This window comes from Choloepus didactylus, chromosome 14 (assembly GCF_015220235.1).
Source record: "Choloepus didactylus isolate mChoDid1 chromosome 14, mChoDid1.pri, whole genome shotgun sequence".
In the NCBI taxonomy this organism is placed as follows: domain Eukaryota; kingdom Metazoa; phylum Chordata; class Mammalia; order Pilosa; family Megalonychidae; genus Choloepus; species Choloepus didactylus.
Window position 1 is genome coordinate 88,347,579 of NC_051320.1, and position 25,710 is coordinate 88,373,288.

The 25,710-nt window shown below is 48.4% G+C and overlaps 2 protein-coding genes across 4 annotated transcripts in view; one reads left to right on the forward strand and one right to left on the reverse strand.

Moving 5' to 3' along the window:
* SLA (Src like adaptor) overlaps positions 1 to 7,044 on the reverse strand; it is a 34,115-nt gene extending 27,071 nt beyond the window's left edge. Inside the window, exon 1 of the mRNA XM_037802993.1 lies at positions 6,838 to 7,044. The gene's annotated coding sequence lies outside the window, so the exon portion shown is untranslated. The remainder of the gene's footprint in view (positions 1 to 6,837) is intronic.
* The window catches only part of TG (thyroglobulin), a 249,593-nt gene that overhangs the window by 186,421 nt on the left and 37,462 nt on the right, over positions 1 to 25,710 (forward strand). The window lies entirely within an intron of this gene.

The following is a 25,710-nucleotide window of genomic DNA, read 5'->3' on the forward strand; positions in this document are numbered from 1 at the left end:
AGGGGAAGGTTCTCTGCCGCAGGGAGTGGCCGTCAAGGCCGAGGGATGTGCCTGTCTGCAGCACTTAGCTGGCTCGGCCGCTGCTTCCCCCGCTCAGGGGACCATTCATGCTCTGTGCTGCATTTTCTATTTATAGGGGGTCGGTGTTTCTGGGACCTTCCACCCCCCTGGTGGTCTCTCAGGGCCATTCTGTGCACCCCATCCTCCTCCTCAGGTTTCTAATGCCTGGGATTTGCTGCTGCAAAGGAAGGTACTAGAAACCCTTCATGTATGCCAAAGAAGAGAAAACTTGAGGAGCTTTACCCAACGGAGGGAAGGTCTTGACTGGGGAGCAGACTGGACAAGAGAGGGAGACTCAGGCCCCAGATCTCGTAGCCACTCCTGGGTGGCCTGGAGTGGTCACAGGGCAGGAGTGAATTGTGTGAAATGCTGCCCAGCCTTATTTTAAAGAATTGTTAATGCTGTGGGAGGAAAATAGTGGAAAAAGGGCATATGAGCTCTGCTTAAAATATCTCTATTTTATAAAATGAACATGCATATGCATAGACCCAGAACAATATTGAAGGAAATTTTCCAAAATATTTCCAAGCTCTCTAAGTAGTGAATTTTTAGGTGAATTTATTCATTTCTTCCTGACACTTCTCTAAAATGTCCAAATGTTCTACCATGCACAGGAATTGCTTTTATAATCAGAACCAGAATGTGGAAAGAGTGAGGGAGACTTAGAAAAGGGGTTTTCAAAGCAGGCAGATGGGGGTTCAAATTCCAGATCCTCAGACTTCCAGCTGCATGTCTTTCAGCAAGTTACTTCACTTCTCTGAGGCTTGGTTTTTCAAATTCACGCATTTGGGAAACACACACATACCCTCCAGGGTTGAATTACAGAGAGGTATGGCTAGTAAATGGTAGCTAAAATATTCACGAAGCTGGGCTCCTCGCTCCTTGGGGAGATTCACAGCTGGTTTACTGTGAGAGTTTGAACAAGTCCCTTCCCAGCTCCGGGCCTTGGAGTCCTCTAAAGTGCTGGGGAAAGGGCTGGACTGGACAATCACTCATGCCGATCACCTCAACTATCTCCCACCATGGCTGTCAACTGGGCCCCCCTCGATTGACTCAGTGCAGCCTATGACCCGACTCTGCATTGGGAAAAATAAGAGCTGGCATGAGGAGCTCAGCACCAGTTGGTCTCCCTGCAAAGGATCTCACAGGATTTCCGGGGCACCCCACCACATCCTGACCCCTCTTGGCAGGTGCGCTCTCCCTGCGTGCGAGGCGGGGGGCTGCCAGAGGCCACCTGCCCAGTGACCCACTTTGGTTCCCAGCTCCCCTTGCAGGGCAGGTGCGGCTGCAGGCATGCCGGCCTCCTCCACCTTGTTCTCCTTTCCCTGCACGGTAGAGGGGGGCTGTGGAACAGCCGTGGGCTCCCGGGGCTCCAGCTCGGGAAAGCCCTGTGGGGAGCAGACAGCTGGCTCAAGAGGTGGCCTCCCCAACTGCCCGAGTCTAGGTCAGAGGCTTACATGCACTTGGAGGTGAACTTGGGACCCTCTCATCCAAGATACTTCAAACTCAGTTCAAAACTGTTTTAAAGAAAGTTTCCCCCAAAGCTCAATATATAAAATCGGTGATTGCAAGTTGCTGGTTGAGGTTTGGGGGTTCAGTGCTCTTGCCCCTCCACCACTCCTGATAGGACTCCCCAGTCCCAGGCTATGATAAAGCACCAATTGAAAAATAATAATTCAGTGCCTCATATTACAAAGAATGGGGACCAGGAGAGCAAGCAAGCTGCTCAAGTTCACACAGTAAATTTAGATGCTGTGTCCTGACTCCCTGGCCAGGGCTCTGTACCCCAGGACCATCTGCTGATCTGGGGGCGCCTGACTGCCGTGTCCACGAACCTGTGTTCCGGCCCCTTCTACCCCTGGGTGCCTGGAGGGGGATCTCGTATGCTCTCGGACTAATAGGGAGCCGAGCTTTACCCTAAGACCAGATGAGGATGGATGAGCCCTATAAAAACTTTATAGGTTCATTTTAGGGTGTCATGGAAGAAGCCACATTTGGGGTCAGTTGGTGCTGGAGCAAATTTCACTTACATTAAGTCATTTCCTCTCTTTCTGTTGTTTTCTCATGAAAAATGGCCAGGGCCATATCTGCCTTGCAGGGGTTTTATAGGTAAAGATTAGAGTGTGTAAGGGTGAAGGCTGTGCACAGAGCAAGCTATCCTGGCTCACCTCTCTGCTGACGGTAAATATTCACAGGCGAACACCTTAATGTCCCCAACCCATAACATGCCTGGCTGGGAGAGTGTGTGTGAAGTGGCGTCTGCATGTGGAGCTGTGCGATGGGGGTCACTGAAAACATGGCCTAAAAGTCATTGGAATAAAAAGGACCTCCTGATTTCTTTCTTTTCTACATCAGCTTTACATACACGGAGGTGGTGGTGGGGGGATAGCCCTAATTTGTGGTGGTTTCCAATATCTGTGGTATAATTACTCCCCCATGGCTGATGTCAATCTTCCACTGTGAAGTCACTGAACTCATCTTTAGGAAGAGAAGCACACAGGCAGCCTCGCAAGCCGGCGCAAGCTGGCACAAGCCGGCTCCAGCCATCACTGGAGTGAACGGTCTCTTTCCAGAACCTTTATCCTGACCGCAATCCTTATTTGAAAACAGCTGCCTGCAGACAGCTGCTTTCAAAGAAGAGATGCTGATCTCAGTGGGTACCCCCTAGAAAGCAGGGACTGAATTTGACTTTTTAAAGGTACACTGACTCATTTGATGTCCCCAAAGAGCCCACCCTTCTACAGAAGAGGAATCTGAGTCTCAGAGAGGTTAGGTAACTTGCTCAAGGTCACACAGCTAGTTCAGTGTTGGGGACAGCTTTAAATCTCCATGCTTTTTACTCCCAACCCTAAATCCTTCAGTTAGCCTCATCCCAGCACAATGAAACTTTAACTCAGATAATAAAAGCTCAAAGAGTGTAGATATCTGCTGGAGCCTGAGGAGGGCAAGCAGGCCTGGGAATTGGCATACACACTGGTTTCTGACCATGTGGCCAGGGCCCCCCCCACACCTCTGCCCCTCCATGCTGAGCCCTTGGGTACGGAGGCAGGTTGTCAGCCCACATCATAAAATCAGTCCTGTGAAGAGGAAGAGCTAACCCTATTTGCTCCCTAATTTTTTCTTTCCATGTGTCCTGTCTTTGGACCATACAGCGGGCCTTCTGGGGCCAGCTCTCTCCTGGTCCTCTCTGAGGCCTGGGGAAGCTGCTTTCCCTCTTTGAGCGTCAGTTTGCTTCGCTGTCAATAGAGAGTGGGCCGGGGGAGGCTTCCCCTGTTACTTGTGGACCTTTGCCAGGTGCTCTGTGAGCTCCTCACCAGCACACAGTAAGAGGGGGAGAGGGGCTAATGTGTATTGAGGAATTGTATGGCCAGTCCTAAGAGTTTTATATGTACCTTCCATTTGGTCCTCCTGTGTCTTTTGTATAAATGGGAAACTGAGGCCAGAGCACTTATGTAACTTGCCCAAGGTCACCCAGCTGATAACAGGGAGCCAGGATTTGAATCCAGACAGCTGCCTCCCAGGCCTGCCTCCCAGCCGCTGTGGCTGATGCTAAGGAAATGGGTGGAGGGCAGCAGGAAGCCGAATCTGTCCTTTTTTACGACAAGATTTTGCCTTTCCCACTTCTTTGGTGCTAGATGGTCATGCACATGATAGGTATTTGGTGACAAACCATGGGTACATTACTAGAGTAATAGATTAAGAATTGGAGAATCTGGGATGCTTGGAATTTGGATTCAGAGGATGTAAGTTTTAAGCTGCTTGTCCATGTGACTCAGAAGTGGGGAGGGAGGAACGGGGCTGGGGGGTGATGGGAGAGAGTAACTTTCCCTATCCACATCTGTAAATTGGGGAGGAACGCGTGCTTAATGTGACCGTGAAATTCAATAGACTTCCCTGCCTAAACCCGCCCACACTCTGTTCTCTGTCTTTGGGCTCTGTCTGTTCTCTTCCTGCACATACCACAATTTGCAATCATGTGTTTGTTTCTTTACTGTTTTCTGCCTGCTGCCTCCCCATATTGAAACCTTCCTGAGGACAGGGCCCATGTCTGAGATAGTTATCAGTGAAAACCATTAGCTAGCAGGGGCCTGGCACATCGTAAGTGCTCGGTTGCTTTGACTGACTGACAGTACTGTATATGTAAGATGTCTCGCATGGGGCAGGCAGGTGTGCACCTTGTTGGTTCCTGGGCAGGCTGACCAATTGAAGGTGGTCATTTTGCCCCTGAGGGTGATCTGGAAGACAATTCCCTTTTTTCCCTGAAGCACTATGAGTCTTCCCAGATTGGCCTCAGTCATGGTGTCAGGCTGCTGGGGGGTGCCATGGAGAGAAGCAACTTTGCAAAGTTGTTAGACAACAAGAGTGAGCCCCTGAGCCCTGGAGGCTCCACAGTTTCTGTCTGCAGCTAGAGTTTCCATAATAAAATACGCCCCTCCCTTAGTGGTTCTCAGATGGGAGGAAGTAGTTTGGACAAAGTGTTCTTTTTTCCTTGGGGACTTCTCGGGAGGTGAGAAAGGGAGGAAGCTGTTCCCATGGTATGGCCTCCATGCATATTTATAGAGTGAAGGGATGAATGGATGGATGGATGGATGGATGGATGGGTGATAGGTGGGTGGATGGATGGATGGATGGATAAATATTCTCCCAGGGCCTTCAGCTTGCTGTCAAGAATCAAATTGGTCAGACATGCTGGAAATTCCTAGTGAGAATGTTGAGCTCTATCCTCTCTCAGAGCTGGAGGAAATAAATTCCTGCTGACTGTAAAATGAAAAATTAAAAACTAGCAGGATCTATTAATGCAGAAAGCTGATTGGAGCATACTGGGATGAATAATTTTTAAGCCTATAAGAAACTCTCACTCCCCTTGGAAGCACATTGCCTAGTCCCACAACTCTTAGGAGTAGGGCAATGTTTTTTCTCACTAAAGTGATTTCAGGTTGCTGCAATGCAAACCTATCCGTTCCTGTTTCATTTATATCAGATGGAGAAACAAGCAGAAATATGTATTCAGAAACATCTAAGAGGAGTACATCTCTCTGGTTTTTCAGTTTTATCCATCATATTTCACACTGTTACTGTTTACCACCAAAAAATATCCAAGGATATACCTTAAAATTGTCTGGCTTAGGAATAATATTAACAGCCACTCCTTAGTGTTTAGCATCTACTGCACAGTGTATATGATTTAAACTTTTTACAGGCACCATGAAGAAGTTGCTCCTCTTTTTACCAGGAGGAATCACACTGAGAGGCAAAGTGACATGCCCCGAGTCACACAGTTCACGAGCAGCCAGTCCAGAACATTGACCCCAGTGCAGCTGATGGCAGCACCGTGTCCTTCCACGAGGCCAGCTGGCCATCCTGACTCGAGGACCGTTTAAGATACAGGGGTCCAAATGGATTTCTTTATTTCAATCCATCTATTCCAAAGTTCTAATATTTTTATTAGACTTTTCAGAACATATTAAGCACTCGTGAATAGCATTCTCCTAACTTCAGAGTGACAGTTGCAACCAGTTTTGCAGAACTTTCATTTGGGATCACCGCCCCAGTTTAAAAAGGACCACAGTGCAGTTTAACAGACGTGTGGCTCAGTATCTCATAACAAACCATAAAAGAAAGTTTATAGAATATGGGATGTGTTTCTCCACAAATGAAGAACCTTTCTGTAAACACACACCTCTGCCCTTCACACACTTGCTCTCACTGGGCCTTTGCCCATCCCCACCTCAGCCCCCCAGGGCCCTTTAGTACCTCACCCTCTTAGCAGCTGTGTGACTTGGGCAAGTCACTTAACCTCTCTGAGCCTTGTTTTCTCATTTGTTAAAAGTGAATAATCATCTTCATCCTGCAGGATTGCTCTGATGATTGTCTGAAAATAGCTTCTCCAGTCCCGCCTTCCCTGTCACTCGGAATGGCAGATGTCATTCCTTCACATACACAGTCCCAATTCAGGACAGTCCAAGGCCAAAGCCCAGGCCATTTTGCTGACACAAGTGCTCTCCATATGGAGGCACCTAAAAGAATGTTGAGTGTGCCACATTCCTTAGAGAGTTCTAGTTCTCCAAAATCTCTTACACATCTTTTCCAGAATTTACATACCTCATGTTTGCCATGCCTTTAACCCCACTCACTCCATGCCACCTCCTTCAATTATTAACAATTATTAAAGCCATTTCATTGGCATTTTCCCAAAGAAGGCTCAGACACCGTAGACTCCAGGAAGCACTGTTAGCCACCTGCTCAGGCTCCATGCCTGCACCTTTAGGTGTCATGACTCTTTACCTGCATTGAGCACCTACTGTATGCCTAAAACTGGCTGGGGCACTTTGCATAGTTAGCTCATTTAATCTGTCCAGCACCTGTCTGTATTGGGAATCATTCCCATTTTATGGACAAGAAAATGAAGGCCCAGAGAGGTGTCAGTGGCTTGCCCAAGGCCACAGCTAGGAAGCCTGATGGTGAGCAGCCGCTGTCCTTTGTAAAAGGCCTGCTATGTGCTGGGCCACTTTAGATAGGCAATCTCCTCTGGCAGGAATTTCCCAGCCCATCTCTCCCAGTCCTTGTTTTCATCCATTAAGCAGCCACAGTACTGGGCACCACGCGAAATGTCAAGACATTGCCTGGTCTGTGCTCCCAGAGCTCTCTGCTGTGGCATGCGAACATATGCTGTGTATTAGATAACACTGTGTCAAAGTTAGTTTTGTGGGTGTGATCAGAAAGCCAAACCCCTGCCAGCAGTGTGCCCACTCAGCCCCTGCCACCTCCCCCAGATACCTTCAGAAGCTGGGCATGGTCTCCCCCGGGAGTCAGCAGAGGAGGGGCCGCCAGCCCCCAGGAGCGCTGTCACCGCCGGTCCATCAGTGGCCGCCGCCCCGGTGGAATGAGCCGGCCGCCAGGCCTCCAGCGAGTGTAGAGCAGCCCATGCTATCACAGAGAACTGGCAGTTGCTGAACTGGCCGCACACTTCCTCTGCTAGAAACGAGGAAGGAGACCCGGCTTGCAGAAGTGCAGGTTCCTGTTTTCAGTAACCGCTCGGGGCAGGCTTCTGCCTATAAGCACAGGGAAGAGAGAGAGGCATTTGTTAATTTTTGAGCAAAGCACTTGGGAATATGGGCAGCTTGATTCTAAATGACCTTGGGCTTCCAGGGGACTGAATACTTTTCTCTAATTAAAAGGCAGAAGGGGCTGGGTGGTGGTTTTCTTGGATCCCCAGAACTCACTGGGCCCAAGGACACCATGTCTCAGAGCTGTAGCTTCTCTTTTCTCAGTTTCCCAATTTGTACAGCTTCCTACTTCATTGCCCAACAAGCCCTCAGAGCAGAGCCGCCAGCCCCTGTTCAGCTGTAAACTAGTTTTTAATGGTCAGAGACTTGAAATAGTGGACATCCAAGTCTCCTACCAGAAAGGAACTGCCCAGCAGACGTCCTGAGCAAGACTGCTCTGAGGAATGTTATCCGAGCTTTCGGGAAAACAGCTAGCTCCCCCCAGGATCATTCTAGATCAAAGGAGACTGGAGCAACATGACAACTTAATGCAACGTGTGATCCTTGACTGACTCCTGGATCAGGGGGAGAAACCTAGTAAGAACATTTTGGGGAGGGGGTGCATTTGAACATATATTGCGTATTAGGTAACACTGTGTCAGTACTGGTTTCGTGGGTGTGATCAGACTGTGGCTGTGTGGGAGGGTGCTCTAGTTCTTAGGAGATAAAGGCTGATGTATTTGGAGGCCAAGTATCACGTCTACAACTTTCAGATGGTTCACTGAAGGAAAAATATAGACCTATAAAAAGAATGAGAATGAGAGACAGCAAATTTGACAAAAAGTCAGTACTTGGTGAATCTAGGAGAAAGGAATATGGATGTACTACGGGTTATGCATTGTACTCTTTCAACTTTCAGGTGGTTTGAAAATTTTTTTTTTTAAAACTCCCCATTCCTAGTGTGTGTCTCAAACAAGGAAACCCAAGGGCCTGGGGCCGACATGCTTGGGGTGGAAAGGGTCCAAGCATCCGGAATGCCAACTCCGGGACAGCGTGGGACTCTCCGGCTGGAGCCGGGAATCCAGCTGACTGTCCCAGCGGTCCTCTGAGAGCCCCTCGCAGTGCGTCCCAGGGCAGGGCCAGCCCGAATCTAGGGCAGGGGAAGCAGGTGCCGCTCCACAGCCACCCTGGGACAGTCATTTGGAAACCTCACTCGCTGTAGGTGCAAAGATGAATTATAAACATCGGCTGCTTCTAAATTTAGAAGGAGCCCTGCACCAGATAGATGCTTCCTTCGTCAGCTTGTGCAAAACACCCGCCCTGTGCAGAGCCCTTGGGAAGGAACAAAGGGAATACTGCAAGACTGGATGGGAAATTTGATACATGAGGGAAAGAAGGCAGGTAGAATGTGCAGAAGTGGAATTTCACCCCCAAGTTCAAGAGCAGTCAATGAGATTTGGCCTTGTAGTCAAAAGATGAGAACTTGGTGGTGACTTACCAAAGACATTGAGGGTCCACTCTGTCAGGCTCTGAATTTTTTCTCATTCAATCATTTATTCAACAAAAATAGATCGAGAAAGCGCCATTCCAGGCACTGGGATTCAGCTGTGGACAAAACCCAACAAAAAGCCCAGCCCTCATTGGACTTGCTTAGATATGACAACTATTAAGTGTGGCGCTGGCTGTAAAGGAGATGAAACAGGTTGATGGAGACGGGGGCCCAGCAGCTGCTATGTCCACAGGGGGCCAGGGCGGGCTCCTGAGTGTCCTCTGAGCTGGAGGAGGAAAGGAGCCAGCTTCAGGCAAGTCAGGGCATGAGGGGCTCACGCCGGTAGAACCACTGGCTGGACCCAGGCTGTGGGGTTTGGGGGAAAGTCACAGTCGAGCCCTCAGGGAACTCTGAGTCTGATGGCAGAGGTGGCAGGTGGACAAGCAGACACCATGGTGGGTTCCCATTAAAGGACTCAGCCATCAAAGGAGGGGCCCTGTAGGAAGAGGCAGCTCTGCAGAGGGAGCCCGGGGCCAGGTTTACCGCGTCTGCTCTGCCTGGTTCTGGTGGGCCACGGGGGACCCTAAAGGCTGCCCCCCACCCCTTCCACCTCAGAGGGACAACTGCAAGGAAACAAGAGAGGAGGTTTCAGAAAATGTCTCCCAAACTGTGAAGTGCTGGATGAAAGCCTGGGCCTGGCCAGAGCAGGGGGATAGTGGTGCAGGGTGAGCCCCTGGGTCAGAAAGAGCCAGGAGTGGGTGAAAGCCAGTGCTGCTCTGTGTTCTTGGGAGTCTCAGGCAAGGCCTCGAGGTTTCTAACCCTCAGTTTTCCGGTGACACCAGGATTTTGCAACTTAGCAGCAGTGACATGTTTGGCTGGATACTTCTTTGTCATGGGGACTATCCTGTGCGTTGCAGCATCCCTGGAGCCAGGGGCATCTCCCTCCCTGCAGGTGTGACACCCAAAAATATGTCCAGGCATTGCCAAATGTTCCCCGGGGGGGCAGAATCACCACGGATTGAAAATGACCGAAAGATACCTTCCCCTGTCGGTGCTGAGAACGCTAACTAAGACACTGTGAAAACTGTCCTTCTGTGGCTTGTAAAGGTGCAGGGGAATTGTGTGTGAGGGGTCAGCCCTGCAGCAGGTCAGCCTGTGGTTTCCGGTGGAACGTGAGGTCCCCGTGGGTGGCTGCTGCTCCTGCCCTCCCTCTCCATGATTCAGGTCATCTGAGAGGAGGAACAGGTGTCTGCCCAGCCAGGAGGCCTGGGAGAGGGCCTGGAGACAGGGCCTGACAACTGGGGGCAGTGCTTGGGGTGCATCTTTAAGGAGGGAGCTCTTTGGTGGAGGGCACTGGGAGGTACTGGGAGGGAGAGCCTGAGAGCACCCGTGGCCCAGGAGGGCAGGGCCTGGAGAGGGGTGGAAGGTGGACACCTCACTGGAGCGTCTCCTGCTGCCCCCCAGCAGCCTGCCCCATCCTCTCAGAGCGCCCCTTAGCAGTTCATATGCCTTCCTCTCCTATCCCATGGAAGAGTCCCTGAAGACAAGAAGGTTGGCATTTATTCAGGTTTCATTTAGGAAGTCCTTCATTCATTCAACCCACTTTTGGTAGCTCTCACCGTGTGTAAGGCATGTGCTGATGGCAAGGCAGGGCCCTGCCCTCAAGGGGCTGACAGTAAATGCCCTGCATTCCTGTTCCCCGAGGCCCAGCCCCAAACAGTGCTCATGGCATAGCTGTTGAATTACTATAAGTAAGAAGTGTGTATAACCTTGGCTGGGAACAGGCAGGGAGAGAACCCACAGGTACTGTGTGAATGAGGAGTTTATAGCCTAGTGGAGGACACCTGACTGATGCAGGCATCAACACCCCAGGGAATTAAAGAGCTTGAGAGGGAGGAGTCGGGAGAGAAGAGGGAGCAGGGCCCTGGGTCTCCAGTCCCAGCACCTGGCAGGAAGGTGGGGCGGGACCAGCTGGATCCCATCCCAGCAGCTTGGTCAGCGAGAGAGGTCTTTGATGTTCTGAGTCAGAAAAGGAAGATGGAGGTGAAAATATTTGGCAGGTGATGCCCTCCACCAATGGCCTCCTGTGCAAATATCAGGTCAGCCTGGGCTTTGTGGCACTGGCTGGTGACTGCACGTCAGGGGGTGGTGGCGCAGAGTTTATGAAGACAGACACCAGGTGCATGTGTGTAGAAGCATCTGATTTCTGGAGGGAGCAGTGAATTAACGAGCTATTAGGACCAAGTCTCCTGGCCCGGGCAGAGTACAAAGACTCCACGCATGGGTTGTAGATTGCTCAATTAAAAACGAGGATGCCACCATGACCTTTACTGAAATGGAATGTTCCATTATGTAAACAACAACCTGTGCACCCTGAAGGTTGCCAGGAACCAGGTGCTGCATTTCCCCAGCTGGGGGTTTGGCAGGTCTCGCAAGCCAAGCAGGAAAGAACCCATTTCTCCAGCATCAGATCACAGAGGAGCTCCAGGTGTCTGAGGTTAAGAGCTGCTAAAGCGACTTAGCCTCCTGAGGCAGGTGGGAGATGTGGGAGCCCCACGTGGGTCAGAGCTTACAGCTTGGCCAGTAGTAGCACATCGCTAGTTCTGCTCGAGAAACTTTTTTCTTCCTATCACATTAATGTTGTGAATGTCAGAAGATGAGAAGGCAAGCTCAGGAAATAGTAAGCTCCGTATCACCGGAGGAAATCAAGTGTAAATTAGATCACTTAGGAGGGGCATTCGATCAACATTTACTGAATGCAAGGCCTTGTGCCTGGTGCTCTAAAACTATGGATAGGATTCTGCTATCTAATGGGGTTAAGCCATTCGGCCTTCAAGATCCCATCTAAACTAGAAGTTCTAGGACTGACGTTCATGCCCCTTCTGTGGTTGGATAAGCACTGACTCATCCATTCATCTGTTCAACCACTTATCCCATGTGTTAGGCATCATTTGAGGTGTGGAGTCAGAGAACTGAACAAGAACGGTGCAGACACAGGCTGCTGCTTTTAGCATTTTTCTAGTGTGGGGAGACAGATAGTAAGCAAGTCAATGAATAAACAGGAATCGTCAGATGGCTAGTTCGTACTATGAAGAAAGCAAAAGAGGGCAAGTAATGGTGTAGAAAGTGGCTGAGGGGAGCGAGGGCAGCGAAGGAACTCCCACCTCGGAAGAAATGAGCCACAGTGACGCCAACGTGACTGCCAGGAAGAACCATCAGGTAAAGGAAAGTGCAGAGGTTTGGGGCCAGAAATGCTAATATTTGAGGAAGGCTGGGAAAGATACTTGGCTCTTTCTTCCTGATTATTCTGTCTGTCTAGACTTCACCTGAGGCTCTGAGGTGCATGGTGTTTAATTACTTGCCCGAGGTCACTCAGTTACTGGGTGACATCACTGGGCCTGTGCTCAGTTGGCTGTGGAGGTAGAGAGCTCACTGTCAGTAGCACACTAGCCTTCCACGGGGTCCTTCCATCCCCATCCCCCCTTCCTTATGATGCTCCCCTCACAACATGCCAGCCCTATATTCCCAAACAAGACCTAGATCCTGTTGGCACCCTCCTTGAGTACCTGCCAAAGACATCTGTTTCCCACAGAACCAATTTCATTTCTTTCCCTGGCATTCAATGACCATCACAGTCTGTTCTCCACCCCTCTTGCCAACTCCATCTCCCATGACAGTATCACCACCGCAGGTCTCCATGCCCTGTGCCCCATGGGGACTTTCTGCCCCTCTGCCCTTCAAGCAGGCTCACCACCTCTTCCCCACCACCTTTGCTACTGCCCTTCCCCTACCAGTGTGGGATACTCCCCCTCCTGTGGGGCACGAGGCATGGGGCGTGCACCTTCCAGCCCAACTCAGGGCTCCAGTGTATTCCCAGAATTCTCCCCAGCCCAAAAGATTGCTCCCTCCTGGGAATACCCTTTGCTGCTTCATGTGCTCTGCCAGAGTCAGATGCACTGCATGTAGGAGTCAGGAGCAAGAGTCAGGTTCAAGACGTTTAGGAGCTGTGTGTCCAGGTGCAGGTTTCTGTATCTCTGTGAGCCTAGATGGTGTTACTACTAATCCTTCCTGCAAAGGTCGTGAGAATCTACAGATAATGTGTGCAAACTGCCGAGCCTAGTGCAAGGCACGTAGCAGGGGCCACTGAAGATGAAGGCCTTCCCTCTCCTTCCTAATCAGAGTATAGCTTTGGGAAGGCAGGGTCATGTCTAACACATTGCCATAAAGCCTAGCACAGCGCCTGGCCCCAAAGAGAGTCCATTGAATGTGTGAATAAATGAATGTTGTAGTTCTGCCTGTGAACAAAGTACATAAATTATGAATATTGAGTTTTCACCTCTGGAGGAGACACACTAACCATGAATATCTTTAGAGAGAGAGGAAACCATGCCGTTTCTCTGGAGATGGGAGTTGTTCCTATTTCTGGAACCATCTCCAGAGCTGGATCAGTGATCCTTCTGTCTGGCAAATGGATGAGCTGAATTCTCCAGTTGGAATGGGACCCAAATGTATGTGTCATCAGAATCTTTATTTTTTGAGAGATTTCTTGGTCCTAATAGTATTCTCAGAGGAAGGAAAAGAATAGAAGCTTCCCTTCCATAGTACTTCTCATGAAGAATGGCAGAAATGTGTTGATTCATTAGTACTATTCTCCTCTGTCACTGCTCAACCTAAACCCAGCACACTCACATCAAAAGAGGGGACCGTGCTGTTCTCAGTGTTCCCAAGGGTTGCTAAAGGGGTCAGCAGGTCTCCCAGAGGTTGGGAAGTTCTCTGACCAGAGCCCAATTTCACTTTGCAGCTTGCTTTCTCTGCTGACTTCTAGAGGCACTCATATGTAAAACCTTTTATGTCCTAGCATCTATTTGTTTTAATGAGCATTTTTTTAGTGGCTCCCATGGGCCAGGCAAGAGCCTAAGGTCTAGGGTTGCACAGGTCAGTCAGGGACCAGAAATGAAACTCGATGACAAGGCAGGGCCGGCACCCTAGGGGTCCAGGTGCCAAGGGATGCGAGAGGGAATGGCCAGCAAGGTTGCCGTGGATCTGAGGCTTAGCCCAGGGCTGCGTTCAGCTGAACTTGGCAACGCGAGAGGAGTGTGCCAAATGCTGGCTGGGATTTCTATTTGGGTTTCTCTTTTATTTTGTTCTGGGACAAATACAGTTGCATCTTGGCTGGAGTTGGAAGTGACTTCAGTGGCTGCCACTCATCGGTCATCCTGCCTCCTGTGTTCTCCTTCCTCTCTAATTCATTCAGAACCAGTTGATGAACTGACCCTCCTTGCATCAGTTCTGGTCTTTGCCTTCCCTGGGCCCCCATTGTGCATGGATTTGCACGGACTAATCTTCTGGGCCCAACCTGCCTCTCCTGCTTCCTGGACAGGCTCTGCTCGGTTTTCTTTCTTTCTTTTTTCTTTCTTTTTTTTTTTTTTTTTGTGATAAAATATGCATAAGTTAACATTTACCATTTTTACCATTTTAAGTGCACAATTCAGTGACATGAGTACATTTATGATGTTGTATAACCATCATCATCATTTCCAGAACTTTTCGTCACCCCAAACAGAAACTCCATCTTCATTAAGCAATAATTCCCCAGTCCTTTCACTCCTGCCCTCTGGTAACCTCTACTCTACTTTCTATCTCTATGAATTTACCAATTCTAAACATTTCATAGAAGTGAAATCATACTCAGCTCAGCTTTAAAATTGATCCTGCTGTTCCACTGACTTGCAATGCCTTTCCCCCCAGTTTTGGATCTGCCAGAATCGGAGATGTGTCTCTTCCCTGCTCCCACTGGTGCTCTGATTTTTTCATCTCACGGAGTCGCTCTGGTGAAGGGCTCTTGGCCCTGCCACTCCAAGCCATGTTGCCCCTGCGCCTGTCCTCTGCCCATGCCCCAGCGCTGGCTCATGTCACAGGCCATCAGCCTATAGCCGACCTTAGCCAGAATGATCTGTGGCTGTTCTAGCAGCAAGAGCTCTGCTGTCTGCTTTCCTTATCATCTGCAGAGCAGAAGCCGTGGGCCTGTGGTGACATCTTATTCCTACTTTCATACCTTCTTCAGCCCACCGAGAAAAGGGCTTCTTGTTGTCTGCTATAGTCATCTTGAAAGTTTTTTGATCACAGCCCCAGAGAGTAAATAAGTTTTGAGTAAGCATCTCTAATGTATGTAAACTTAGTGATTAACTGCATACATGGATGACTCCCCTGATCTACACATTATAACTTAAAAATATCTATTTTAAAAGGTGAGCTTTCTTAAATGATATTTATAAATAAATACTCTAGAATTTTCTTCCTGGGCTCCCAGGATTGCCCTCTGCTCCTTGTTTGGGAGATCACGACTCTCAGAAACATAAAGGAGGAAACATACATCATTTCTAAACAAAGAGAGATTTTAACAAAGAATTTGGAAAGATTATGTTTTATCTCCTCTTGGTGCAAATATATATTCTCTCTCCTGGGAAGGGCACAGAGATTCCTGTGAATCCACTTAAGAGCAGCGACAAGGGTCAAACTCTCCCCATGAGTCAGAGGTCAGTGCGTGGCCGTGATGGGTGGTGTTGGGGCCTGTGAAGGGAGTTTTTCCAAGGGTCTTTCCAGACACTCCTCCCTCCCCAATCCCTACATTGCTCTGACTTTCAAAGGAAGACTCGAAGGTCCATGAAGGCAGGGGGCGAATCTGTTTTGTCAATGATCAACACCTAGCACAAGTGCTTTGCCTGGCTGAGAGCGACTACCAGATATTTACTGGAAGGAAGGAAAGGGGAGAGGGAAAAAAGAGGAAAGGGAGAGAAAAAGGGAAGGAAGAAGCTAACAACAACTACAAAAAGCAACTTCCCTTCCCTGTAGACTGCAAACCTCCTTAAGTTGCAAAGTCCGCCTTACGCATCCTCACATTCCTGCAGCATCTGGCCCTGGGAGGTGCTGGAAGATGCCCGTGGACTTGACCTGACTGTAGACGAAGCCAGGTGGTGGGTGCTGGGGGGGGTGGGAGCAGCTGGGTCTGGATGTGTGGGGCTGGGGCCCCTGCCCTGAACTTTCCCAGGGGCCTGGGGCTGGCTTCCTCACTGCTCTGGCCCCAGTATCTTACTTTACAAACAATAACAGCAAAACCTACCCATTCACCTCAAAATGTGCTTTAACAGCACAAAGTGAGGTGACTCTGTGTAACAGAATAGTCGGCCCCCTCTACTCTCATTCTATGAACCCTTGGTAGTCCTGTGAGAGAGGCTTTCTTGCCTTTGCCAAAATTCTGCTGTTATCAAAAGGAGAGCAAGTTCAAAACTGGCCTTGATGAAATTTAAAAAGGTGTCATCACTTACAACTGAGTGGATGGGTGTGAAATTGTCATTTGGCATCTACTTCTTCACCCTCTGAGCCACAGCTAATTACATGCAGCAGTGACGGCAGCATGGAAGCAGAGGAAGGATAGACAAGCTCAGTTGCTCGGAAATAATACGAGGCCAAAATAAAATTTCAACCCCCAAAGCCTCTTTTAAACTGGAGAATTTGTCAATATTTTTTTATTTTAGTTTGTGTGGCAGTTATATTATAAATAATAATAACTGACATATATCTAGTGCCCCACGCCTTAGAAAGTATTTCTCTAAACTATTTCATTTAATTTTTACAAGAACTCTCCGGGATATCAGTTATGATTTTAATGCCTAACATAAGGGAGCACTTTACATGCCTATCTCACCAACTCACCCCAACAAACAAATGGGAAAATACTATTCTTAGCCTCATTTCACATTTGAGGAAATGGAGACATTGGGAGGTTAATAGCTTTCATAAGGACATGCCACCAGTAAGAGGGGGTGGGGACTTGAACCCCGGTTGATGCACCCCTTAGCCCACGCTCTGGACGTTGTCATGTACCCATTTTACAGATGAGAAAACCAGGACCCAGGAAGGTAAAGCCACTTGCCCAGAAATTACACAGCTGCCATGTTGCCAACCCAGGATTCAATGAGATCTGTCCTTTTCCACGTCTTCTTAAAATAATAATAATGTATGCTAGTTTTATCTGACAGATTTGAGGGAGTGGTGTTGGAAATGGTGTGAAATGGCTTCCAGGAGCTAAGCAGAGGCAGGGAGCCAGGCACCTGCCTATTTAAGTGTGTAGAGATGCCCCAGAGCCTCAGCAGGAGCCCCCTAGGAATACCTCATGGGGAAAGTTTGGGGTGAGCTCTGCTTGAATTGGGGCCAAGGGGCAGTCAGGGTTGTCCCTGTTACGGGTGGGGGCTGGGCTCAAGACCCGCGTTTTTCTCAGGCGAGTGGCCTGGAGCTGGTGCAATATAAGGAAGTGGGGACCGCAGGGGAAAGTGCTGAGCCCATCTGATGGGGCCAAGTGGGGGGAGGTGGGGGCAGGGTAGGGGTGTGAGGGCTCAGATGTGGCAGGTAGGCCCAGCAGGGGCCAGAGAGGGGGAACCCCGCTGCCTTGCCCGCCTGGATGTTGGGTCAGCGCCTGGGCAGTCCCCCTCCGGTGCAGCCCTGCTCCAGCCCTCCCGCCCCTCCTCAGTGGCCACCACGAGCTGCCCAAGGCTCTCCTCCGGCAGTCCCCTGGCTCACTCCTTTCAGCATGGACACCGGAAGGCCCTTCCAGGCCAGGCCCTGCCTCCCTGCCCAGCCTTTTGCTGAAGTGTTCCTCCTCAGTAGACCCCTCCAGGGGTGTTGAAGCAGCCCCATGCTCCCTCCTAGCTCTCTCCCACATCCAGTCCAGTCCACTCGCCAGGTCATGCACCCTGGGGCATCCTGCGATGCTGAACCGAGAGGTGCCCGGGTCCCTGTGACCCGGGGCCGGCCATTTCCCCTCCACACACCCAGGGCGTCAAGACCCAGTTTAATCTCTGAACTCGGTGCACATTCTGCTTCTCCAGGGCAGGCGTGGCGGGTCCCTTCTGTGGGTCAACAGCTGGAAAAGGCATTTTCTGAAGGGAGGAAGGAGGAAGGGAAGACGAAGGTAAAAAGAGGGAAGAAACGGAGAGAAGAAGGCAGTCCTCAGGTGACGGGGAGGAAAACAGTAATCGGGACCTGGCTTTCTCACTAGTCTTTGCTGTCTTCTTAATGCTCATGTTTCCTGGGGAAGTTCTTCAAAAATCATGGCTGATTGCAGGAGCCTAAATTTGCAGGGAAAACAAGCAGCTGGGTCTCCCCTGTGGTGCTGGAAACTAGAGCAGAAGGCACAGCTTGGATCCCAGCAGCTCGCTGCTTCCCTGCTGCGAGATACCTGCAGAGCCCCGCCATGCTCCCCACCTGCTCTCTCCACTTGGAAATTAGATACCGTAGGACCTCCTTTTACAGGAACTCAACACACACAAATTCACGTATACACATTTTGGCAATCGAAAAAAATAAAGGCAGACAGAAAATCGAAATTTTAAAAACTTATTTCTATGATTAATTTTGTTTACACATTGCTACTAGGGTGCTTATTTGCCTTATTTATAAAAAATGAGTGATAGATATGTTCATATAAGAAATACTTATTAAATAATGGGGTTTGCAATTGTGAGTGATTTTCAACTTAGGCAAAGGGTCTTGGAACGTATGGGTGGTGTAAAACAAGGTCCTGCTCTATAATAATGTGGCCCTGGGCGAGCGCTGGCTGCCACCGTCAGAGCTGCCGCTGGGTGCTTTCATCTGTTGACTTCCGGGTAGTCACACCTCCAGTGGAATTGGCGAAGTTGATTGATTTGCCCAAGATAACAAGGTCACTAAGGGGCAGAGCAGAGATTTGAATACAGGTCTTTCTGATTTCTAAATCCATGTTCTACACCAGAGGTTGCTTTTCAAGGTTTTAAGGAGAGTGGTAATGTAGACTTCGTCGATGGTGGACTTGCGTGCAGCTGTGCCCTGGTAGCACAGATAGAACTAATGCAAACTGAAGTGAAAGAAGCCCCTGTAGCACTTACTCTGTCCTATGGCCCGTGCCAAGTTCTTCCACAGCCCATCTCATAGAACCCTTGCAACAAGTCTATGAGGCAGGCCCTTTATAGCTGAGGAAATCGAGGATTAAAGCCAAAATAATTTGTTCAAAGCCAAAGATTCAGAAAGGGGTAAAGCCACAATCTGACCCCAGGCTGTTGTCCTCAAAGGCTGACACTTTAGCCCTCAGTTACGCAGTCCCAGCTACACTCATTGATATCCTGGGCCAGTTGGTCCCTGAAACAAAGCTGCAAGAATAAAAGGACTGGAAAGAAACTTTAACAAGTTATAATTAGGAGATTATTTTTAAAAGGAAACATATGCCCAATATGTATTATGAAGTACTCGTTGAGAAAGGAGGGGGAGGCTGAGGAGCCTGCATTTCTAATTCCTTTTGAAATGACGGTAATCACTGCCTCAGCTATCACTAGTGGCCTCACTTTTTAAAGTGTGATACCTTTGCCTGGGAAATCAGTAATTTTCAAGTGCAGAGCATTTAAATGGTTTCTGACAGCCAGGAAGTGACTGAGGCAATGAGACATAATGTTTGTGACAGATGGAAAAAAGGCATTTTGTCAAGTCCACAAGAACCTGGAGGAAAAACCTGACAGGGTACCAAGCTCTTTTCTATAGGGGTGAAGCCAAGGCGTGGCTCCTTCTCCATTTTTTCAAGCCAAAGAAGTGCCTGGGAGGTGCCCCCGAGAGGGCTGCCCTGTGGGTGCCTGGGCAAGGCCTGGGCAGTGAGCTCCACAGAGGCTCAGTTATGCAGCTAAGCCCCGTGGAAAGCAAGCTTTCCCAGAGATGCTTCGGCAGGGAGGCTGAGAGTCGCCTCTTCCCTATTCTGTTTGCAGAAGGAGGTGCAGTGGCTTTGGAGACAGCCTGAATCCAGCTCCCAGGCAGTGGGTGATGGGGGCATGTTGTTTATCTTCTCTGAGCCTTAGTCACTCTTTAAAAAAACTGGCACAGTCACTTCTCCCTAGTTCCCCAGTGAGCACAAGTTGAGGACAGTCTATAAAGTGCCTCGAGCACCCCAGATACCCACTGCCTGTTGGGACCTGCCGTCTCTTTCCTCCGTGTGTCCACACAACAGCCGGATGATTCAGGTTTGCAAATAAAAGTACACAAAGTTATAACCTTTCTGGAGAGCAGGTTGGCAGTACATTTTTACGAAAGATTTTAAAAGAATACATATAAAGCAAGGTGGGACTTCTGGACCTTGGATATAACATCAAAAGCATGAATGATGAAAGAAAAAATAGATAAATTAGATGTCATCAAAATTAAAAACTTTCATGTGGCAAAATACACCATCAAGAAAGGTAAAGACAACCCACATAACGGGAGGAAATATTTTCACATCATATATCTGATGAGGGACTTGTATCATTTATCTGCTAAGGGACTTACAATTTAAGAATAAAAAGATAAATAAAACAGTTTAAAAATGGGCAAAGGATCCAATTAGACATTTCTTCAACAAAGATATACAAATGGCCAATAAGCACATGAATAGGTGCTAAATGTCATTAGTCATTAGGGAAATGCAAATCACACCCACAATGAGATACCAGCTTCATGCCCAGCAGGATGACCATAATAAAAATAGACAAACAGTAACAAGTGTGACTGAGGTGTGGAGAAAATGTAGTAATTCATTGCTGGTAGTAATGTAAAATGGTGTGGCCACTTCCCAGTTCCTCAATAAATTAAACATAGGATTGCCACATAAGCCAGCAATTCCACTCCTCATATATACCCCAAAGAAATGAAAACATATGTCCACGTAAATATTTGCATGCACATGTTCACAGAAGCATTATTCAAAATAGCCAAAAAGTTAAAACAACCAAGTGCCCATCAACTGATGAATGAATAAACAAAATGTGGCATTTATTTGGCAATAAAAAGAAATGAGGTACTGATACAGGCTGGGACGTGGAAAAACCTTGAAAGCAGTGTGCTTGGTCAAAGAAGTCAGAGATATAAAGGCATCTAGTGCAGGATTACATTTATTTGAAGATTCCAGAATAGGTAGAACTATAGAGACAGAAAGTAGATTAGTGGTTGTTGGGGGATGGGGAGAGTGTTATGAGTACAAGTTTCATTTTTAGGGTGATGAAATATTCTAAAATTAGATTGTGATGATGGTTGCACAACTCTGTGAATATACTAAAAACCATGGAAGTGTATACAGCAAGTGATTGAACTGTATGGTATCTGCATTATATCTCAATAAAGCTTTTAAAATCAGCTATAAGTGCCAAGAAACATATCTTAAATACTGTATGAATTTCACTATACATATATAGTACAAAATATTCTCCTGTAGGAAAGATTTTCACATGGCATATATTAAATGGGAAACCATTCACATGTTGTATAAACAGCCCATTCAGAAAAAAATACTCTTTCAGAAAAATAAAAAGTATACCCTTTGACCCAGCAATTCCTTGTGTAAGGAAACTGTCATGGATACGTGCATTGATTTAGCGATTAAATTGTGCACTGCAGTACTGTTGATAAGGTCCTAAAGCCAGACGCTATAGCAGCCATCATCTATCGAACACTTGTGGTTCATAATGCACCAACTCAGTGTTATGGGAAGGTCGTGCTCTTTCATCACCACAGCCCCCCAGTGAGGAAGCTGTCATTAGACATTGGTTCTCTTTGCTCAGGTGCATTAGGTGTTAATTTTTTAAAATTCAGTTTTATTGAGATATATTCACATATCATACATTCATCCATGGTGTACAATCAACTGTTCACAGTAGCATCATATAGTTGTGCATTCATCACCCCAATCTATTTTTTGAACTTTTTCCTTATACCAGAAAAAGTAAAAATAAGAATAAAATAAAAGTAAAAAGGAACACCCAAATCATCCTCCCACCCTATTTTTCATTTAGTTTCTGTCCCCATTTTGCTACTCATCCATCCATACGCTGGATAAAGGGAGTGTGATCCACAAGGCTTTCACAATCACACTGTCATCTCTTGTAAGCTACATTGCTATACAATAGTCTTCAAGAGTCAAGGCTACTGGGTTGCAGTTTGATAGTTTCAGGTATTTCCTTCTAGCTATTCCAATACCTTAAAACCTAAAGAGGGTTATCTATATAGTACGTAAGAGTGTCCACCAGAGTGATCTTTCAACTCCATTTGGAATCTCTCAGTCACTGAAACTTTATTTCATTTCATTTTTCATCTCCCTTTTGGTCAAGAAGATGTTCTCAATCTCATGAGGTCAGGTCCAGATTCATCCTTGGGAGTCTTATCCTGCATTGCCAGGGAGATTTACACCCCTGGGAATCAGATCCCATTTAGTGGGGAGGGCAGTGAGATCACCTGCCAAGCTGGTTGAGCTAGAGAGAGAGAGGGCCACGTCTGAGCAACAAAGAGGCACTCGGGGAAACTCTTAGGCACAATTATAAGCAGTTTTAACCTCTCCTTTGCAGTAAAGAGTTCCATAAGGGCAAGCACCAAGATAGAGGGCTCAGAATACCAAACTGCAAGTGCATTAGGTATAATTTTAATTTTCTTTGTTTTGCTTTTTTTAATATATATTTTCTACAATGGATTTTTGTATTGTTTGTGCTAAAAATTGTAAAAGTTGTTCTGTTTTGCTTTTAAATACACTAAGGTAATACCGACCATTGATCCATGCCAACCTTTTTCTAGGGCATGAATAGCATTACCATTTTGGCGAATCTGTGCCTGTAGTGAGCCTTGTTTCTGGGACAGCCCCTCTCAGGCAGCTCCACCTCCTTCTTCCCTCTGGGGTCTTCCTTCCGTCCCACCTCTTGTTTTCCTACAGTGTTCTTAAACGGCCATGTTCCATGTCACTTGTCAGCTGACCCACTCACGTGTTAAGGAATCATGGTTGCTTTTGCCTTGACAAGAGTAAGTTATGTTTTAGTAGAGAATCATCTCTTAAATGTACTGTATATTAAATTATTTTTTAATTCCAAAAATTAATAGAAACTCATTGAAGGAAAGTTAGAATGTTCTGAAAAGACTGAAAAAGCCAATAAAAACCACCCATCATTCCCTCACCTTGGGATAATAGGGGGCTCTGGGAATGGATAAACCCTGACTCTCCTAAAAGGCCAGGTGGAGGGACAGGTGACAGGGGAGATGCTGAGACAGTTTTCCCGGGAATCTTACATGCCCTCTGCCCTCTGCCCTCTGTCCTCTGCTCTCTGTGGAGGCAGCCTGGCATCATGGGAAAGCCACAGCGTCTTGGAATCAGAAATTCTGAGTCCTTTTCCTCTTTTCCTGGTACTAACAGGTCACTAAACTGTTTGGACATCCTTTCCTGAATCTACTCCCAATTCTTTTTAAAATGAAGAGGGGACTATATGAAGAATTATTAAATGGGTAGTGGGTTTTCTTCTCTTTTTGTTGCTTTTCTCATTACACTTTTCCATGTAATGCCTGCAAGAAGTTCTTTGTGGACTTAATTGTGCATTCCAAGAAGAGCTGTGTGTGCGCATCTGAGCATGTGTCTTTTATCTGTGTGTCTGTGTGTGTGTCTGAGCATTTGTGTCTGCAGGTGTCTGAATCTATATGTCTGGGTGTGTTTCTGAGTGTGCATCTGTGTATGTTTTTGTATGTGTGTGTGTCTAAATGTGTGAGCATGTTTGTATGTTTGCATGTGTGTCTGTGTCTGTGTGTCTGTATGTGTGTGTCTGAGCATGTCTGTGTGTCTGTCTGTATGTGTCTGAGTCTGTTTTCTCTAACTGTGACTGTGTGTGTGTGTGTGTGTGTGTGTCTGAGCATGTCTGTGTGTCTGTCTGTGTCTGAGTGTGTGTTTTCTCTGTCTGTGACTGTGTGTCTGAGTTTGTGCTTAGACAGGAGGAGGTGACTATCTTGGTTAACTCAGGTCAGGGCACCTTACAACAGCCAGAGGCTCCAGGCAGGAAAAGCAGTGGTCAGCAGTTGTGGTTTGGGCCTGCACTATTTTTAAAGTCAGGAGAAAAAAAAACACAAAGCCAGCGGAAACTCATTGCTCTTTAATAACTGGGTCAGATTCAGATAATGCATGGGGCCAGGCTGAAGAAGTGCTGGCATTGCCTGGGTGGATAGAGAAGACCCTGCTGTCTCTAAATGGACTGTCCAGACCCTGGGGTGGGGCGGGTCCCATGAGTCCACTCTGCATTGATAGCGACCCCACTGTGTCTCCACCTCTGCCAGCCTCGGGCCACCTTCAGGTGGGCCCTGCAAAATGTGGGGTCTTATTCCTGTCCCAGGTAAGGGCGTTGAGCCTTTGGAACAGCAGGACACTTGCCCAGGGTCCGTGCATCAGGGAGGAGCAAGGCTGGCGTTGGAAGCTGCTCCTTCTGCTTCCGAGGCCGGTGCTCTTTGCCCAGCTCTGCCCTGCAGCCCCCACCCCAGTTCTTTTTCTTCAATCCGGTGTTTTAAAGCAAGGGCTGAGCAGGCTGTTGGTTTGCTTAACCACTGATTTTCCACAAAGAAAGAGGTTTTCTTCAGAAACATTGATTAAAACAGAATATTGTAAGAGAGAGGAAAGTTTTCTAAGCCATCTCATAATCTCAGAGAAACCCACGCCTTTAACCACTTCCTCACCATGTCAGGAACCTGGCTTTTTATAGCTGAAGAAGAAATCGAAAACATGAGAAGAGCTTATCCTGAAATTCAAGTCTCAGGGCCTCTCTGGTGGAGAAGGTGCCCCGGGCAGTCCCCCTGCGCCAACCCGCAGTTTGGGACTCAATTTGCTCTTTAGACACAGGGCTTGGGCCTTGAATGTCTGGAGCGTGTGTGGTGGGGGTGGGGATGAGGCACAGTGTGTGTACTTGTGTGTGTGTTTTCTGTTAAGAAAAACCACATCCAGTCAGCTCTCAGAAAAGGCAGCTCCCTCATCAGGGAAAAATAAACCCAGGGCACAGAACTTGACTGTGGCACTAAATCATCTCGACCCCTGTTCTTTGCCGTCGGTGTTGAACTGGGGGCCCCGGGCTGGGTATCTGACTTTTGTTGCTGCTATTCTCGCAGTGAACCTGGGAGTTAGGACTCTCCCTGTTTTACCGATGTGGGCCACTGCCCAGGGCAAGCCACTGGCTGGAAACCACACCACTAGGAACCTGCTTTGCACATTTGGTCGCAGACCCTGCCAGTACCGGACTCTGAGCTCATCTCGGTGGCAATGGAGGAAAGCCACGTATAGTGCCTGCCCCTGCGGAGTGTCCTCCAGGCTCCCTAGCCCTACTCTGAGCAGCTCAGGGCTCTGGAAAGGGTTTCAAGGTCCCCAGGCCATCCTGGGGTGGCGTCTAGGATTGCCCCAACTCCCCGCCTAGGACTGGCTTCCACTGTCCAGCCTGGCCTTTGACTCTTGCCACGAAGTCCCCCCCGGCCCTGTTGGCTAAGTAGGGGTGGCAGTAACCACGGCACCACCACCTTTATCCACTCCCACCAGTGGTTACCAGAGTGTCACCTGTTCTTGGGGCCAAGTGTTGGCCCCTGAGCCTGGCCCCCGAGCCTGGCTGCCCACTCAGATGCTCGCCCTGCCCCTTACCAGCCCTGTGATCCTGGGCAAGTGTGTCTCCAATCCTACAAAATGGGATGATGGTCTCATCAACCTCGTAGGGTTGTGGTGAGGCTCAGCTTAATCAATATCCATGACATGCCGAGAACAGTGCCTGGCACACTGGCCACGCACAGCAACTTGGTATTATTGGGCCTCTTACCCCAGGGGAGCCCCACAGCGTTGATATCACTGGGTCCATTTTATCAAGGGGGAAACAGGGCTAAGTAACTCGCCCGAAGTCATCAGTCTGGAGTCTGAAGCTGTGCTGGGGACATGGAGTCTCTCCCCTGTGCTGCCTCGGACTGTGTTCAGCTTCTCAGACACCGAGCTGACTCACCCCATGGACGGGACTTGTGCTCACCCCACCAGGGCTTGCCCCCCAGGCCTCAGTCCTTCCTGAGGGATAGCCAGTTCCCATTGGAACACCCATGCTCTGTCCACCACCCTCCTGTCCTGACCCAGAAGCTAAGGACCACTGGAACTTTCCATGGGCAGTTCTGGAGTGGGCTCCCTTGACCTCAGCCTTCCAGCGGGGCCCCCAGTGGGGGTGGGTCTCCCCCCCCCCCCGTTTCTTTTACACAGTAGGCAATAGCACCCATGGCGCAGGTGAGCCTGGACACCTCACTTTACAGCTTACAGGATGCTCCCTTCTCCAGTCCTTCAATGATCCTCCAACAACCCAGTGAGTGCAGCTCCAC